At 32.7% G+C, this 15,903-nt stretch overlaps 1 protein-coding gene across 1 annotated transcript in view; it reads left to right on the plus strand.

Annotated features, from left to right (window-relative positions):
* Positions 1–2,279: 2,279 nt before the first annotated feature.
* The window catches only part of CdGAPr (GTPase-activating protein CdGAPr), a 106,479-nt gene continuing 92,855 nt past the window's right edge, over positions 2,280–15,903 (plus strand). Inside the window, exon 1 of the mRNA XM_089647862.1 lies at positions 2,280–2,395. The gene's annotated coding sequence lies outside the window, so the exon portion shown is untranslated. The remainder of the gene's footprint in view (positions 2,396–15,903) is intronic.

The raw sequence follows: 15,903 nt of genomic DNA on the forward strand, positions 1-15,903 counted from the left end.
ATAATATCACCATTTAGTTCTTAAAAGTAAAATCTGCTTTTGAATGAATAGACATTTTTACATGGGAGCGCAAATTACTCGCCACGTTATGAACTAATTTGCGAAGTCCAAATTCGGCAAAGTAAATTTCTTCTGTTTGCAGAGTCGTAGTTAGTTTCAGAGTATTTAGTTAAGACACTTTTACAAATGTTTCATAATTTACTTACCCCAGTAAACAACGATGAGCACACTTGAGAATCGCTACATTGTGATGTGATAGTATATGTTTCTAAAACTGATCCATATAATACGGTGTGAATAAGCTTAAAATAAAGTAAAATAATGCTTACTTATGGAATGTAATACGACAATTGGGTTTATTCTCTTTTTCACATCTATTTTTACAAGTTTTCATATCACAAGTCAACATTTTGCCGTGTTATTTCGTAAAATGAACCAATGATGCCTCGACCATAATTCGCACAAGAATGATGACGTCACGTTTTCAAATTTCACTTGAGGCCATACGCGAGCCCAGCCGGCTCCAATGGAACCGGTATGGGGAGTGGGGATAATACGCTTTTAATCACTTAGGGCAGGTCTACTAATATTCATATGTCTATGGGTAAAATACAATAATGCTTCGATTTCAAATCGTGACTAGTACTTACTTAGTAGTAATTGGTCGGGTGGTTATAGCGCAATACATTGGTCCTAGGGCCTGGACCGACATAGCTTCTCCCACCCTCGCTTCTCATACCTCCACGCGGTGACCAACGGGCAACGGACTGGAGGGTGAAGTTGATGGTAACCAATCCGTCGGGGGACCCCAAAAGTACGGCTAAAGTGAGAAGCAGTGAGCGTCTGTTCCGCATGTTAGTGGCGGCTCACAAATGGTGGATGTGGCAACTCGACATATTCGGGTACTAGTCGCATACACCATATCTAATGGGTATCCAGGCTCATTAGTTTAATCCGATAATTGACCATAAACGGGCAATGATAGCGGATCCAGCCCTAGTTAGTTGGGTCACTCTGGTTCCACGTCTGACGACCATCGGTGGATAAAAACCATAGTCAAATCAACCAAAATCTCTCCTCGGTGATCCAGAGACTGACATTATGTTAGGGTCAGCTTGCAGGACTCCAGGGGCAAGCAAAATGAAGCGGAGGAAAGTCGTTCTGGGTTTGAAAAGACCCAAATGCTGTAACTCCTTCGATGCTATTGGATGGAGTAACATTAGCCAACTGTGACTCATTTAAGTATCTGGGCTCACTCATCCACAGAGACGGAGGATGTGCAGCGAATGTCAACCATAGGATAGGAGTGGGATGGATGAAATTTAGATCCGTAACAGGAATTTTGTGCAACACGAAAATGCCAATAAAACTTAAAGGAAAGACATACCAGACTATTGTTAGACCCGCGATAATGTATGGCTCCGAATGCTGGACTATGTACAACTCCTACTCTAGGCAACTCGAATCAGCAGAAATGCGAATGCTTAGATGGACGGCAGGAGTATCATTAAAAGATAAAATTAAAAGCTCACGCATTCGTGGTAGCCTGGGTGTCACTGACATAAACAGCAAGCTAGAGGAACGACAGTTAAGATGGTATGGGCACATAAGACGGAGACCACCAGACCACACAGTGAAGCAGGCAATGTCTATAGAGCTTCAAAGACAGTCATCCAGAGGTAGACCAAAGAACTCCTGGATGACCCAATGCTCCAAAATCCTACAAAGAAACGGCCTAGATGAAAGCGACACTCAGAACCGAAGAAGCTATAACCTGAGAACGAGAAGAGCCGACCCCAACAGCCTACCTAGGCAATGAGTTTGGATAGTGCTAGGAAGAAGAAAAGAAGACTTACTTAGTAGTGAAATAAAAATAATTACGAAATACAATCAAACATATTAATTTCGATTTTTGTGATCTGTGATCTGCGTTATTCCTGCATGAAATTATTCACTTTCAGTTAATTAAAATTTGCTTTCAAAAAGTTATCACAAGCAGTAAAGTAAAATAAATAAAAAGCAACCTGCATAACATAAAATTATCGTCTTTTTCAAAATTGCTTATTTTTTACGAGTTTGCGTTAATAATAAAATAATAATAAGTCTTTTCTAAAAAATATTCGTTATAAGTGTGGCCAGCGATCCTGAAAAATTACCAAATTATTTTCAACCATCTTGAGTTGTCTATGATGTTATTTTCCTAAAAAATATTTTTTTTCCGGCTGTTATCATTTGGGTACATTCTTCTATTTTTCCTGGCAACACTTCAGTCGAGTTCTAAGATGGCGTGTGTTGTGTGTGCTTGACGATTTGTGTTACAAAATATTGGTGTTAATGTGAATTATGTGTGATTATTGCCTTTGGATTAACTGCTACGTACTTCAATAACAAACTGGTAAGCCACTTAAACATTTATTATTAAGTTTTCACTGTGATAATGGTATAATTGTGTTGTCTTGTGTCAAAATTAGTCAATGTAAAATGATGTTTATTTTTTCCAAGCTGTCACGCAAGTCTCAACGGAAGTAGGGAACTATTGGTTGTTTATTTGCATGGATTGGCTTTATTTTACTGTTATAGTGTTGATTTGTTCACTTACCGAGGTAAATGGACATAACTAAATAATTATCTAGCAATCGTTCTGTTTCATCTTGTTTTACTATGATGGGATGTCGCGTGTGTAATATTATTAAGGTTTCCCGTTAGGTTTTTTTTGCCACTGACTAATTCTTATTTGGTTTTTATATCGAGAAGACACCTCCCGTTGTTTTAATATGAGCGAGCCGTTCATCCAAACGTGGTGAGAATAAATTGAATAATAATTCAAAGGCGGAGTTTATTCCTTTTACAGATTTATCCAAGTCCATAAAAGTCAAAAGTACTTGGCAGAAATCATTCTGTAATAGTCATCGTTCTGTAAAATAATATATTATATGAATGGCAACAACCAAGCAAATACTAATTATTGCGTGAGTATCACACTTACTGAATTATTCATAACAATAGTATGATGATCATGCATTTTGCAATCAATAAACAATAATAATTGTGAAAATTGATCGTTGCGCAAATGTTGATAGATAAACATAAAAATTGCAAGCTTTTTATAGTAAGCATTTCTATTATATGTTATACAAATTGATTTTTACTTTTCTAATTAGTATTATTGTATGTGTTTCTATTTGGTATGAAAAATGTCGAGTGGTAAAAATATACATTTTTGATATAGGTATTTATAAAATTGACAAAAAATCTGTGAAGATCACAGACATAGGATATGTCTATGGTGAAGATGTAAAAATGTCTGATGTGCAGTACAACTGTCACCATCCCCCCAGTACACTTATTAAAGAGGATCTTCACGTGAAATCTCTATTTTCGATTAATCTCTACTACGAATTAGTTTACATTATGAACATAAAAAAATGTTATGGATAAAATGAAGCTTTTCTTATCGTTTCGCTCGAATAGAATTAATATAAGATTGTTAATTACTTTATACAAAATATAAGCGTAAACTACATTTTTTTTCATTACAGATGTATAAATAATAATATGAACACATATAACAAATAATTTTAAAAAAATACTGTTTTGTGGCTAAGATTATTTGTGATAGTTTCCCTGGATTAACTTTTTTTCTTTCTTATAAAATTATCCACAAAACAAATAAAAGGCACTTTTTCGCTAAAAAAAGCGTTTTTAGACTCCGGTTGCCAAGCGATTTCTATGCCTATTACCTATATTCGTGGTTATATAAGGCACACTAAGAATATACACATATTGACTTATGCATTCTTCTTAAAATATCCCTTGTATTTCGGATTACCAAATTTAAAAAAAAGGTTTTTACCCAAATATTAAGCATTTACAACGAAAAATAATATATTCACCTCTAATCTCTAAATAGTATAAAATAAAATTAAATCTGTTTGTGCGCTTAGTCCTTCTAAACTACGAACCGGATTTTGATAGGGTTTTCGCTATCGTTTAGAGAATTTCTCCCGGAAGGTATACATATATAAAACGTGCATATTATATTTACAGATAGTAAATAAAAGTCGATGTTTGGTAATCAAGTACCTACAGAATAGTCCACGATGACATATTGTATATCTCCTAAGGATAACCCCTAGCACCGCCGGGTACACGTCGAGCTAGTAAAATATAAATCACAAAAAATATGACAGTAATATTTATAGTTATTTTTGTTTCACCAAATTTTTTTTGGGTAGTCCGCATATTGGCTTGATTATTCAATATAATTTGACAACGAAAATCATATTTTAGCAGCCAAGTGATTTAAATTGATGTTGTAATGTTGTTATTTTATTTTATACATATAAAAGTATAACATGACCCATAATGGGTTGTCATTGCTTGCGTTCAATATTATAATGGTATAATTATAGTACCTTCCAGCATCTATCTATATAAATAAAAATGTTATGTATGTTCGTTTGTTCAAAATCTTATATCTCCGAGAGTTCTTCACAGATTGCTTTGAAATTTTGACACAACTTTGCATTCAAATACGCGAGTGTTTTTATATATCTATATTACATAGATGTCACCTGTGACAGAAAAAAAACATGCTTTTTTTTAAAACAGTAGGTACCATCTGTTGGAATTAAAAGCAATACGCGCTATTGTTTCTCTATCTGCACGGACAAACTGAGCCACAGCTACGCGTGACGCGGTGCAGCTAGTTTAAAAATATTATTTATATTCTGTTTGTGTTATGTGCATATATTGTACCGTTGAATCATATTAGCCCAACCTATACATACATTTTTGTTCAGACATACAGGGTTTTCCAATAAGAGTTGTTATTTTGAATAGCCCGCTATTTCGGTAGATGTCACTTTTGAAGCTGTCATTTTTTGACATTTGACAAGTAGAAACTACGCCATTAATAAAAATGGAACGATACACGCTTCAACAACGCATTGAAATTATTAAAATTCACTTGAGTGAATCAAATGCAAATCATCTTGAGTGATGAGGCCCATTTCCACCTCGGTGGCTTCGTCAACAAGCAAAATTGTCGCATCTGGGGCTCGGAAAACCCAAGAGTTATTGTTGAAAAGCCTCTCTATCCTCAATGTTTGACTGTTTGGTGAGGTTTGTGGTACGGCGGAGGAGTAGCTTGGAATGGCTTTAGCCGTGCTTAGTTACAGATCTGAATATCCAGGTTCTCCCCCTTCCTTCAGTTCTACCCCACACCACAATTGGGGGTGTCGTAATCGCACTGGCACAGGGCGATTAGAGTACGCGGTATTTCATGAAACTACATACTCTTTGCGGTATTCACATTATTTCAAAACTATTCTGATTTGAAAAAGCACGTCACAACACAAAAAATAAGGTATAAAACAATACAATAATTGTAAATACAGTAATACAATACAATGATAGCATAAATATTATTGTAAACTGTAGCGAAAATATGAATTGTTCCGATTCGAAATTGGAACAATTACCATTGGTTGTTGGTACTTGGTTTTTGTTAAGATCATTATAATATCCGGTTATATATACATAGTTGGTATTATTTAGCAAAGTTTTTATGAAGCAAAGAAAGCTGTAATTTAGTTTTGTCAAATTACTTGTTTTTGGGTAAAATACCCAGATTTGTTTTTTGTCGCTCGGTTTATTTTTCCTAAAATGTATACAAACGAATCTAAAATCAAATAAATAAGAAGTTTATCTTATTTTTAGCTAAGTATAAATCTGTTAAGGCCCCGTAGCAAGCGTTCAAAGATGGTTTGAAAGGGAGATAAAGCGCGCTAATATTAAAAAAAACGAAAATGGTGAAAATCTCTAAATAGTATAAAATAAAGTCGCTATCCTCGTCTGTCTGTTTGTGCGCTTAGTTCTTCTAAACTACGCAACGGATTTTGATAGCTTTTTACTATCATTTAGAGAATTTCTTCCGGAAGGTTTACATATACATATAATACATGCATATTATATTTATAGAAAGTAGAGAAAATTCGATGTTTTATAATCAAGTCGAAAATAATATTTTCGGGCACTACATTGCTATCGCTGGCTAAACCTTATGAGATACATCAAAATAATGTACTACCATAGACATATGAATATTAGTAGACCTGCCCTAAGTGATTAAAAGCGTATTATCCCCACTCCCCATACCGGTTCCATTGGAGCCGGCTGTGCTCGCGTATGGCCTCAAGTGAAATTTGAAAACGTGACGTCATCATTCTTGTGCGAACTATGGTCGAGGCATCATCGGTTCATTTTACGAAATAACACGGCAAAATGTTGACTTGTGATATGAAAACTTGTAAAAATAGATGTGAAAAAGAGAATAAACCCAATTGTCGTATTACATTCCATAAGTAAGCATTATTTTACTCTATTTTAAGCTTATTCACACCGTATTATATGGATCAGTTTTAGAAACATATACTATCACATCACAATGTAGCGATTCTCAAGTGTGCTCATCGTTGTTTACTGGGGTAAGTAAATTATGAAACATTTGTAAAAGTGTCTTAACTAAATACTCTAAAACTAACTACGACTCTGCAAACAGAAGAAATTTACTTTGCCGAATTTGGACTTCGCAAATTAGTTCATAACGTGGCGAGTAATTTGCGCTCCCATATAAAAATGTCTATTCATTCAAAAGCAGATTTTACTTTTAAGAAGTAAATCGTGATATTATAATGCGAGATGCCTATTTACTGTCAGATTGATTTATTGACGAATCACAGTCAGCTTCACCCCCTTCGTTCTTCAACAGTTGATTTTACCCCTCGCCATTATCTTCTCGTCTATTAATTCCTATGTCTGTGTGTACTACGGAATTGTATAGCTTAAAAAGGCCTACAGAAAAGTGGGCGATGGTATATGACTATCTCCTAAGGATAACCCCCAGCAACGCCGGACTTGTGAATTTTTTTGTGGGGAGAAAATTAACATTCAGTTATAGGCAATCTTAAATTTGACATTGTCACAATTTTCATCATGGATTATTTACTTTTGAAGCTGTCATTTAACATTTGACGAAAATGTGAAAATAAACTAAATGTGTAACAGATTGGTTTATTGTTTTTTTCTGTTCATTTCAAATTTTTAAATAATCTTAAATAATGAAATAAAGTTAATAAAGGTATAAAGGTATAAAGGTAAAATAAAGGTAAAATAAATAAAGGTACTCAATAAAGTGATTCTATTTTTTTTTTTTTTTTCAAAATGGGTCTATTTTCATACCGAATGAATTAAAACAATGAAAATCAAATAAGTTACGGTGAATGGATTGCGCTATTGAGAGATGATTAATGATGTAATTTTGTTGATTTATTTTTTTAGCTTTCCACTTTGCGAATTAAAAATATACCAATTACTTATGAAAACGGACATCCTCGCGACATCTGTTGAATTAAATTTGATTTCAATTTTTGAAAAATCAACATTTCAACACGACCCGTTTGAAATGGTTCAAAAATCTCTCGACAAATGCGCTTTAGTTTTCTTAATTTCTACCGATTTATAACATGTTTACTATTTAAGTTTTTAAAAATATACATGTTATTTTTGAGGATAATATCTATACATTTTTTATACTGAAACTTTAATTATATGAAATTTCCTCGATAGAAAAAAATCGCAAAGTAATCTCCGAAAATTATTTATAACACATTTTGTTCTGTTATTTAATATGTTATAGGCATGAAAAAAATCACAGTGTATCTAAGCCCAATATTTTGACCTGTATTTCTATACAAAACTCTGTTTCATAGTGACTACAAAATACAAATGAAGAGAGATAGACCGCGTGCTAAATGTTCTAGAACCAAAAGGTACTAAGTCAGTGGCATATTTTCATTCAAAATTGTACCGAAGGTACTTGTAGTTTTCTTCTTTATTCTGTGGTTGCACGCTTATCTTCGGATACGAAATTGAACTGTGCCATTTAGGAATTGAAGAGCTATATATTATGCACTGTCCCTAGCTGATAATTCGAAGTATTTGATAAATTAAATATTAAACATTTTAATTTCGGCTGTCGGTGCATGGGTAAGTAATGTGATGATATTACTGCGTAATGCGTAAACTTATTCAAGTTGAATGAACTTTTTATTTTCAAAATTAGAACTGATTAGTAAAGTCTTATCAGTCAAGTATTAAATTAGGTACCAAAATGATTTAATCAATCAAGGCGAAGCTTAATGCCAAATCACTATCTTGATTAATATTTATAATGAATTAGTTTACATTATGAATACCAAAAAATATGCTTTAGTTAAATTGAAAGTTTCCTATCGTTTCGCTTGAGTAGAATACAAATAAAAAAATAAATTACTCAATAAAAAATATAAATGCAAACTACTAAAAAAAATATATTTCAATAGAAATGTATGAACGCATAAAGGAAACAACTTAAAAAATACAGTATTATTTATAGCTAAGATTTTCTGTGACAGTTTCACTTGATTAACTGTTTTGCTTTCTTATGTAATTATTTACAAAATAAATAAAAAACCTTTTTTTTGCTTGATATCGAACGTTACTAGACTCCGTTTGTCAAGCAATTTTAATGCCTATTACCTACAATGCAAGGTATACCAAGAATATGCACATTTTTGGCTTGTAGCTTCCACTTAATATTCCTTTATTATTATTATCTATTTTGTTTAAATGTTTTACAGATGCTTAGATGTATTAATACCCCTTTACTACGTGTTTTAAATTTTACACAACTGATAATTATTTATCATACATTATAGGTTATTTAACAGGTGTGTAAAATTTAAAACACGTCTATTAGAAAGAATCATAGAGTATAACTGAGACAACGTGCGTGGTTTCATTGAACTAGGCCTAACTTTAGCGGGCCGTTCACATAGCTATTTCATTCGTACACACCACAGACATAGGAATTAATAGACGAGAAGATAAAGGCGAGGGGTAAAATCAACTGTTGAAGAACGAAGGGAGTGAAGATGACTGTGATTCGTCAATAAATCAATCTGACAGTAAATAGGCATCTCGCATTATAATATCACCATTTACTTCTTAAAAGTAAAATCTGCTTTGAATGAATAGACATTTTTACATGGGAGCGCAAATTACTCGCCACGTTATGAACAAATTTGCGAAGTCCAAATTCGGCAAAGTAAGGCAGCTTCTATATTCAGAGTCATAGTTAGTTCAGAGTATTTAGTTAAGACACTTTTATAAATGTTCATAATTTACTTCCCAGCAACCAACCAGCTTTGTGTTTCGCGTCCAGACGTTTCTCGATGTGATAGTAACAACTGATTCATATTATACGATGTGAATATGCTTAAAATAAAATAAAATAATGCTTATATATGGAATGTAATACGACAATTGGGTTTATTCTCTTTTTTCGCATCTATTTTTACCAGTTTTCATAGTACAAGTAAACATTTTGCCTTGTTATTTCGTAAAATGAACCGATGATGCCTGGACCATAGTTCGCTCAAGAATGATGACGTCACGTTTTCAAATATCACTTGAGGCCGTACGCGAGCCCAGCCGGCTCAATGGAACCGGTATGGGGAGTGGGGATAATACGCTTTTAATCACTTAGGGCAGGTCTACTAATATTCATATGTCTATGGTACACACATGTTCTTTTGCGGAGCTACATTTTTGGTTCGATTGGTATGAATTAAATGCATCTTGTATTTTTACTGTCATTGGATAGAGATATCATAAATTTTCAAGTTTATCAAAATTCTATAGGTAAATTTCTTCTTTTGAAAGAAATTGATTTATTTTTTTTAATTTCAGATACATTAATAATTATAATATTTCCATGATTTTTCACTGGTATGCGCTAGTGTACTTGTAATTCCGCTTTGTGATGGATGTAATTATTGTGAATATACATCAACACGACCAATGAACTGTGAAGTGAGATGACGTTTCTCCAATCATCCCACTGATATTGAGTTGCAATCGATTTTACTCTGTGCAACAAATTTGCGAAATTATCAATAATCATATTTTTACTGTATTTCAACTTATCTGTGCGAGTGACAAAAGGAGGAATAAACATATTTTATATTGGTAACCCAATTTACTACACCCATTTAATTACCATGTTCATTCAACACAAAACAATGCAATGAAATCAAAACGGCGTACATATGTCATGTAAAATTATTATGAATGATTTGGAGTAAAGTTTTGAGATTATGAAATCTAGTGTACATGAGATCTGGGCATATTTTTAAGGTAGAAATAATCTATATAAATAAATAAAAAATTCAATCTACCTATATAAATAAAAAATTCAATCTACCTATAAAAATATAAAATTCAATCTACCTATATAAATAAAAAAATTAATGTTCGTTTGTTCAAAATCTTAAATCTCCGAAAGTTCATGAAAAAATTCACAGTGTATCTCTAAACGCAACTAAAGGATTTGTCTAGAGATTTTTCTATTTCTAACCAGTCGAGTTTTATTAAATATTATCACCATTTTAGCTTAATTATTATCGTTTTTTAATATTAATATTTTTTTATTATCTAACATTCGTATTTACATATCCCCTTTTCAAACAATACTTGAACGCTTACTACGGGGCCTTAAGTATTCCTCTGAAGTCCCCGACGCTTTCTACCATTCAAACCTGTAAACTCTATACACTCCTGACACTAGTAAGAACAAACTTTGAAAATTTCAGCCAAATCGGTCCAGTAGTTTTTGAGTCTATATAGAAAACAAACAAACGTTAATTTATGTATTTACAGGGTTTTCCAATAAGAGGTGTTATTTTGAATAGCCCGCTATTTCGGTAGATGTTGCTTTTGAAGCTGTCATTTTTTGACATTTGACAAGTAGAAACTACGCCATTAATAAAAATGGAACGATACACGCTTCAACAACGCATTGAAATTATTAAAATTCACTTGAGTGAATCAATCAAATGCAAATCATCTTGAGTGATGATTCCCATTTCCACCTCGGTGGCTTCGTCAACAAGCAAAATTGTCGCATCTGGGGCTCGGAAAACCCAAGAGTTATTGTTGAAAAGCCTCTCGATCCTCAACGTTTGACTGTTTGGTGCGGTTTATGGTCCGGCGGAGTCATTAGACCTTACTTTTTTCGAAAATGAGGCTGGAGCAACAGTTACTGTGAATGGATTGCGCTATCGAGAGATGATTAATGATTTTTTATGGCCGGAATTGGATGGTATTGATCTGGACAACGTTTACTTTCAACAAGATGGCGCTACGTGCCACACAAGCAACGAAACCATTGATCTTTTACGATTGAATATCAAAATAACACCACTTATTGGAAAACCCTGTATATAGATTATATTTTTGATGATAATAATGATATTCCAACAGAAAATACATAAGTGCATAAGTAAGCATGTCAACTTGTAATGCTAGTTTCCCTGAAGAACAAACCAATATTCTGATGGCGTTATGCTCTCTTTTGACTCTGGTTTTCAGAGCATGTTTTGATTCATATTATTAACTATTTTAAGTCAGTTAGTGCAGATTATTTCCTCGAATTACAACTATTCGCTCTCACTGACTCATCGTGATTTCACACGACTTTCGTTGTATGACTTTCATACCGGCTGACATAAATTATTGTTCGACATGTTTTTATAATATTTTTTCGGACGCTTTTTTACGGTATTTACGTAATTTTTAAATACATCTGTTTTAATTTCACTTTAGTTTTCGCGAATGATTGAATGTAAATCTTGTAAGTTGAAATTAACACACTTCCCGACATCGGATCGTGATGACACTCGGCAGGTAGACTCGTTCTATATAACAATACATTCTATAAACTTTAGTGACATTTACACGCGGACATATAAACATTTATTTGAAATTGGGTGCCATTATACAGTATAAATAAATGTTGTTCCTTTTCGTTGATTCCAGTTCTTCGGAAGTAAGGTACAATCAGTAAGATATATGGTAAAAACACGTTTTTTAGGTGTTGATTTTTTAAATATTTATTTATGCAGTGTATTCTACCACTGGACTTTTACAATGAAAATATTCATTTATTAATCAATTTAGCCTCACAAAATCGCGTCTGCTAATAATTTTACTAACATATACGATATAGCAATGAATTGACATTCTTTTTATAAGCAATAATTATTAGCCTGAAACACTCATCCACATTGAAAAATCTCCTGATAAAAGATACATGACGCCAATGGGACTTTCGATTTCCGGTCGACAGCTCTGACCACTGAGCTATGGCGGCTTATCTCTTATCCGCGAAATAATTCAATATATACTAGCGTTTCATTCAACAATTACTGTTTGTTACATTTTTTCACCTGAAAACAACCAACTTTATTTTATATAAGAAAGGCATTATAAGTGCTAACTCTTTTTAAAATTGTAAAATCCGTCATGTATCTTTTACAGGAGATTTTTCAATGTGGATGAGTGTTTCAGGCGAATAATTATTGCTTGTAAAATAATTGTTACCCTTTGCGCTATGCATAAAAAATCTTGTCTTAAACAATAGTTTACCAAAAAAATAATAATTGACATTCTGTTTTAATTCCAAACATATTTCACTTTTTTTAAATCTGGTGTAGACAGTGGCATGTTCGGCAAGTGTTAAAAATTTCATCAGTATTGGAATAAAACTATAGATTTGTATACAAATTAAATTCACACCACCCGCCACAAACTCACAGACACTCCTTTATGTAAATAGATAGATAGATTTATAAAGTGATCAATTGGGCATAATTTTTCTCTAATTTAAATGAGCATTTCTAGTCAATTATTTATTTATTTAATATTCAGAATCGATGTTTTTTCTAACTCTGAGTAAATCTTCACAAGGATTCACTGCCCAAATTTAAAATGAGCATCATGTCAATAATATAAACTGTTCAATGCGCACACATATATACACGCACTCCCACACACATATACAAACCCCGCATTTACTACCGCATACTTAAATATACATACTAAATATAAGACATTACAAAGAAACATATCCTAAAAACATAGAAACCTACCGGGTCCAAATCTATCCTATATTTCAAGCTGGAACCAACTATACACATTCACAAAATTAGATCTCGTCAACAGCGCCACCTATCGGGTCTAAAACGGTCCTATATTTCAAGCTGGAACCAACTATACACATTCACAAAATTAGATCTCGTTAACAGCGCCATCTATAGGGTTCAAAACTATCCTATAGTATATCAAGCTGGAACCGACTATACACATTCACAAAATTAGATCTTGATAACAGCGCCACCTATCGGTTCCGAAACTGTCCTATATTTCAAGCTGGAACCATCCATACACATTCACAAAAAATCATTGAAATCGGTTGGGCGGTTTCGGAGATTAGCGGGTACAAACACACGTGATTTTTTCCCTATCACAAGATATTATATAGATGTCACCTGTGACAGTTAAAAACATTTTTTTTAAACAGCGCCATCAGTTGGACAGACATGCTATTTAAAAAAAAAAAAAAACAGCGCCATCTGTTGGACGTAAATGCAAAACGCGCTATTATTTCTCTGTCTGCACAGACAGACTGAGTCACATCAACGCATGGCGGGGTACAGCTAGTATAAACTAAATTTTTAAAAAAATATATATATATTGTTCGTTGAAATATGACTTGCACCTAATAATATCAATGACATGAACTTTCTAAGCAAATAAAAAATCGTTACGGTAGGAAAAGCCTGCTGTAGGGGAAGGGGTGGGAAAACTTACACCCTTTAATAAATCATGTTGAGCACAATAGGGCATTCAACAAAGCATTAAACCTTTTACAGCCATTTTATAACGCAATTTATACGCTTTTAATGCTTTCCGCGATAAACAACTTAATGTTCATGTGAACTTTTTAAGCTAATGACATTTAAATTTAATCGATGCGTATGAAAGTTTTTCGTGCCTGTTACGGATTAAAAGATTTGGCATAAAGATACATCGATGAGTTGAATTGGTCCTCATTGATTTATTTATTTATTTATTAAACGTCATAAAAGGCTTTTACAATAATGTGATACATGAGATTATAAGTACACAGTGGTACATTTAAGAGGAAGTTACAATCTAAAAATGTGTATATTCTTGGTATATCTTATATCGTAGGTAATAGGCATTAAAATCGCTTGACAAACGGAGTCTAGAATCGTTCGATTTCAAGCACAAAAACTGTTTTTTTAAATTTATTTTGTAAATAATTTTATAAGAAAGCAAAAAAGTTTAAGAAATCAAGTGAAACTGTCACAGATAATCTTAGCTATAATACCTACTGTATTTTTTAAGGTTTTTTCCTTTATGCTTTCATAAATTTCTATTGAAAAAATATTTTTAGTAGTGTGCATTTATATTTTTTATAGAGTTTTTTTTTTTTATTGGTTTTCAAGCTACAATCCCGTTAAACTTCAATAAAGCAGTTTGTCAACAGGATGTTAATGATCAATTACATACATACACACGTAATATTATTACTATAACTATACAATTAACACACCTAAATTAATATAAACTATCAAATCAAATCAAATCAAATCAAAAATTATTTATTGTAAAATTAAAATTACAAAAGGTATAGCTTATGGGTAGACCCCATTTCTTCCAGCTAACCACATCTCTATTTAGTAACCATTGTTTCAGCATATATCTCAATCTATTTGTGGAATCGCAATTTTTTATATTAATGGGTAACATATTAAGCATTTTTGGCACGTTAAATTCTAGGGTTCGCCGTCCGTATTTATTATTATATTTTGGAACAAGCATTCCTTCATTCTTTGTAAACCTTGTATTATATTCATGTTCCACTTTCCTTTTATAATCAGACTCAGATATATGTTGAATCAATATTTTGTACAATAATAAGGCCTGCACCGGTAATTTTGTTAAATTCCGATACAACAATGATATGTTTCGTCTCTGTGAAAAAATATGTTTTTGAGCTAATAACTTAACCATAGAATTTTGTACTGATTGCAGGTGGTTTAAATTAGTTTTACAAGAGTGACCCCAAGTAGTTAAAAACCATACCGTAAAGTTGATTCTGCGAGTGATAGGTAAAAATAATTTTTAAAATATTCACCGGAACGAAACATTTTAGTTTGTATATCCTACCCACTATCGCTCTCAGCCGCTTGCAAGTTTTGTTTATTTGTGTATCCCATTTGAAATGACAATCAACAGTCACCCCCAAATAAACGTATTCATTTACCAGTTCAATACTTTCACACATACATGGCTGTAAAATGTTTTGATGAATACATATAAAGTTATGTGAAATTATTTTAGGCATGATCTGAAATGAAGCATGTGGAGACCGTATGTGCATCAATTTAGTTTTCTTGGTATTAATGATTAGACCTGCGTCATGTGACCATTTTATCAGGGACGTAAAGTCATGTTGCATATATTTAATCGCAATGGATAATTGTTCATCAGATATGACAAGAGCAGTGTCGTCAGCATATACAAAGTGTCTTACATATTTAAATATTTTTTTCATTATTGATACAAATATAATATAAAGGGTTGGACCCAAAATCGACCCCTGCGGGACTCCAGCACAGATTTTTTTCCTCCCACTCATTTTTTCTAATATTTTTACCCATATATGTCTATTAGATAAATAATTTTTAAACAAATTAAGTAGGTTACCTCTAATTCCAATTGCTTCTAAGATTTTTAATCATTTTTGTGGGTCAATTGTATCAAACGCTTTGGAGTTATCTATAAATAGTACTAAAACATGTCTTTTATGGTTTAATTCATTATTTATTTGTATCTAGTAATTTATATATTTATTTGTATTCTACTCAAGCGAAGCGTTAGGAAAACCTTCAATTTATCTAAAGCATTTTTTTGTATTCATAATTTACACCA

This window comes from Hesperophylax consimilis, chromosome 27, assembly GCF_061612785.1.
Source record: "Hesperophylax consimilis isolate HC1 chromosome 27, BYU_Hcon_1.0, whole genome shotgun sequence".
Lineage (NCBI taxonomy): Eukaryota > Metazoa > Arthropoda > Insecta > Trichoptera > Limnephilidae > Hesperophylax > Hesperophylax consimilis.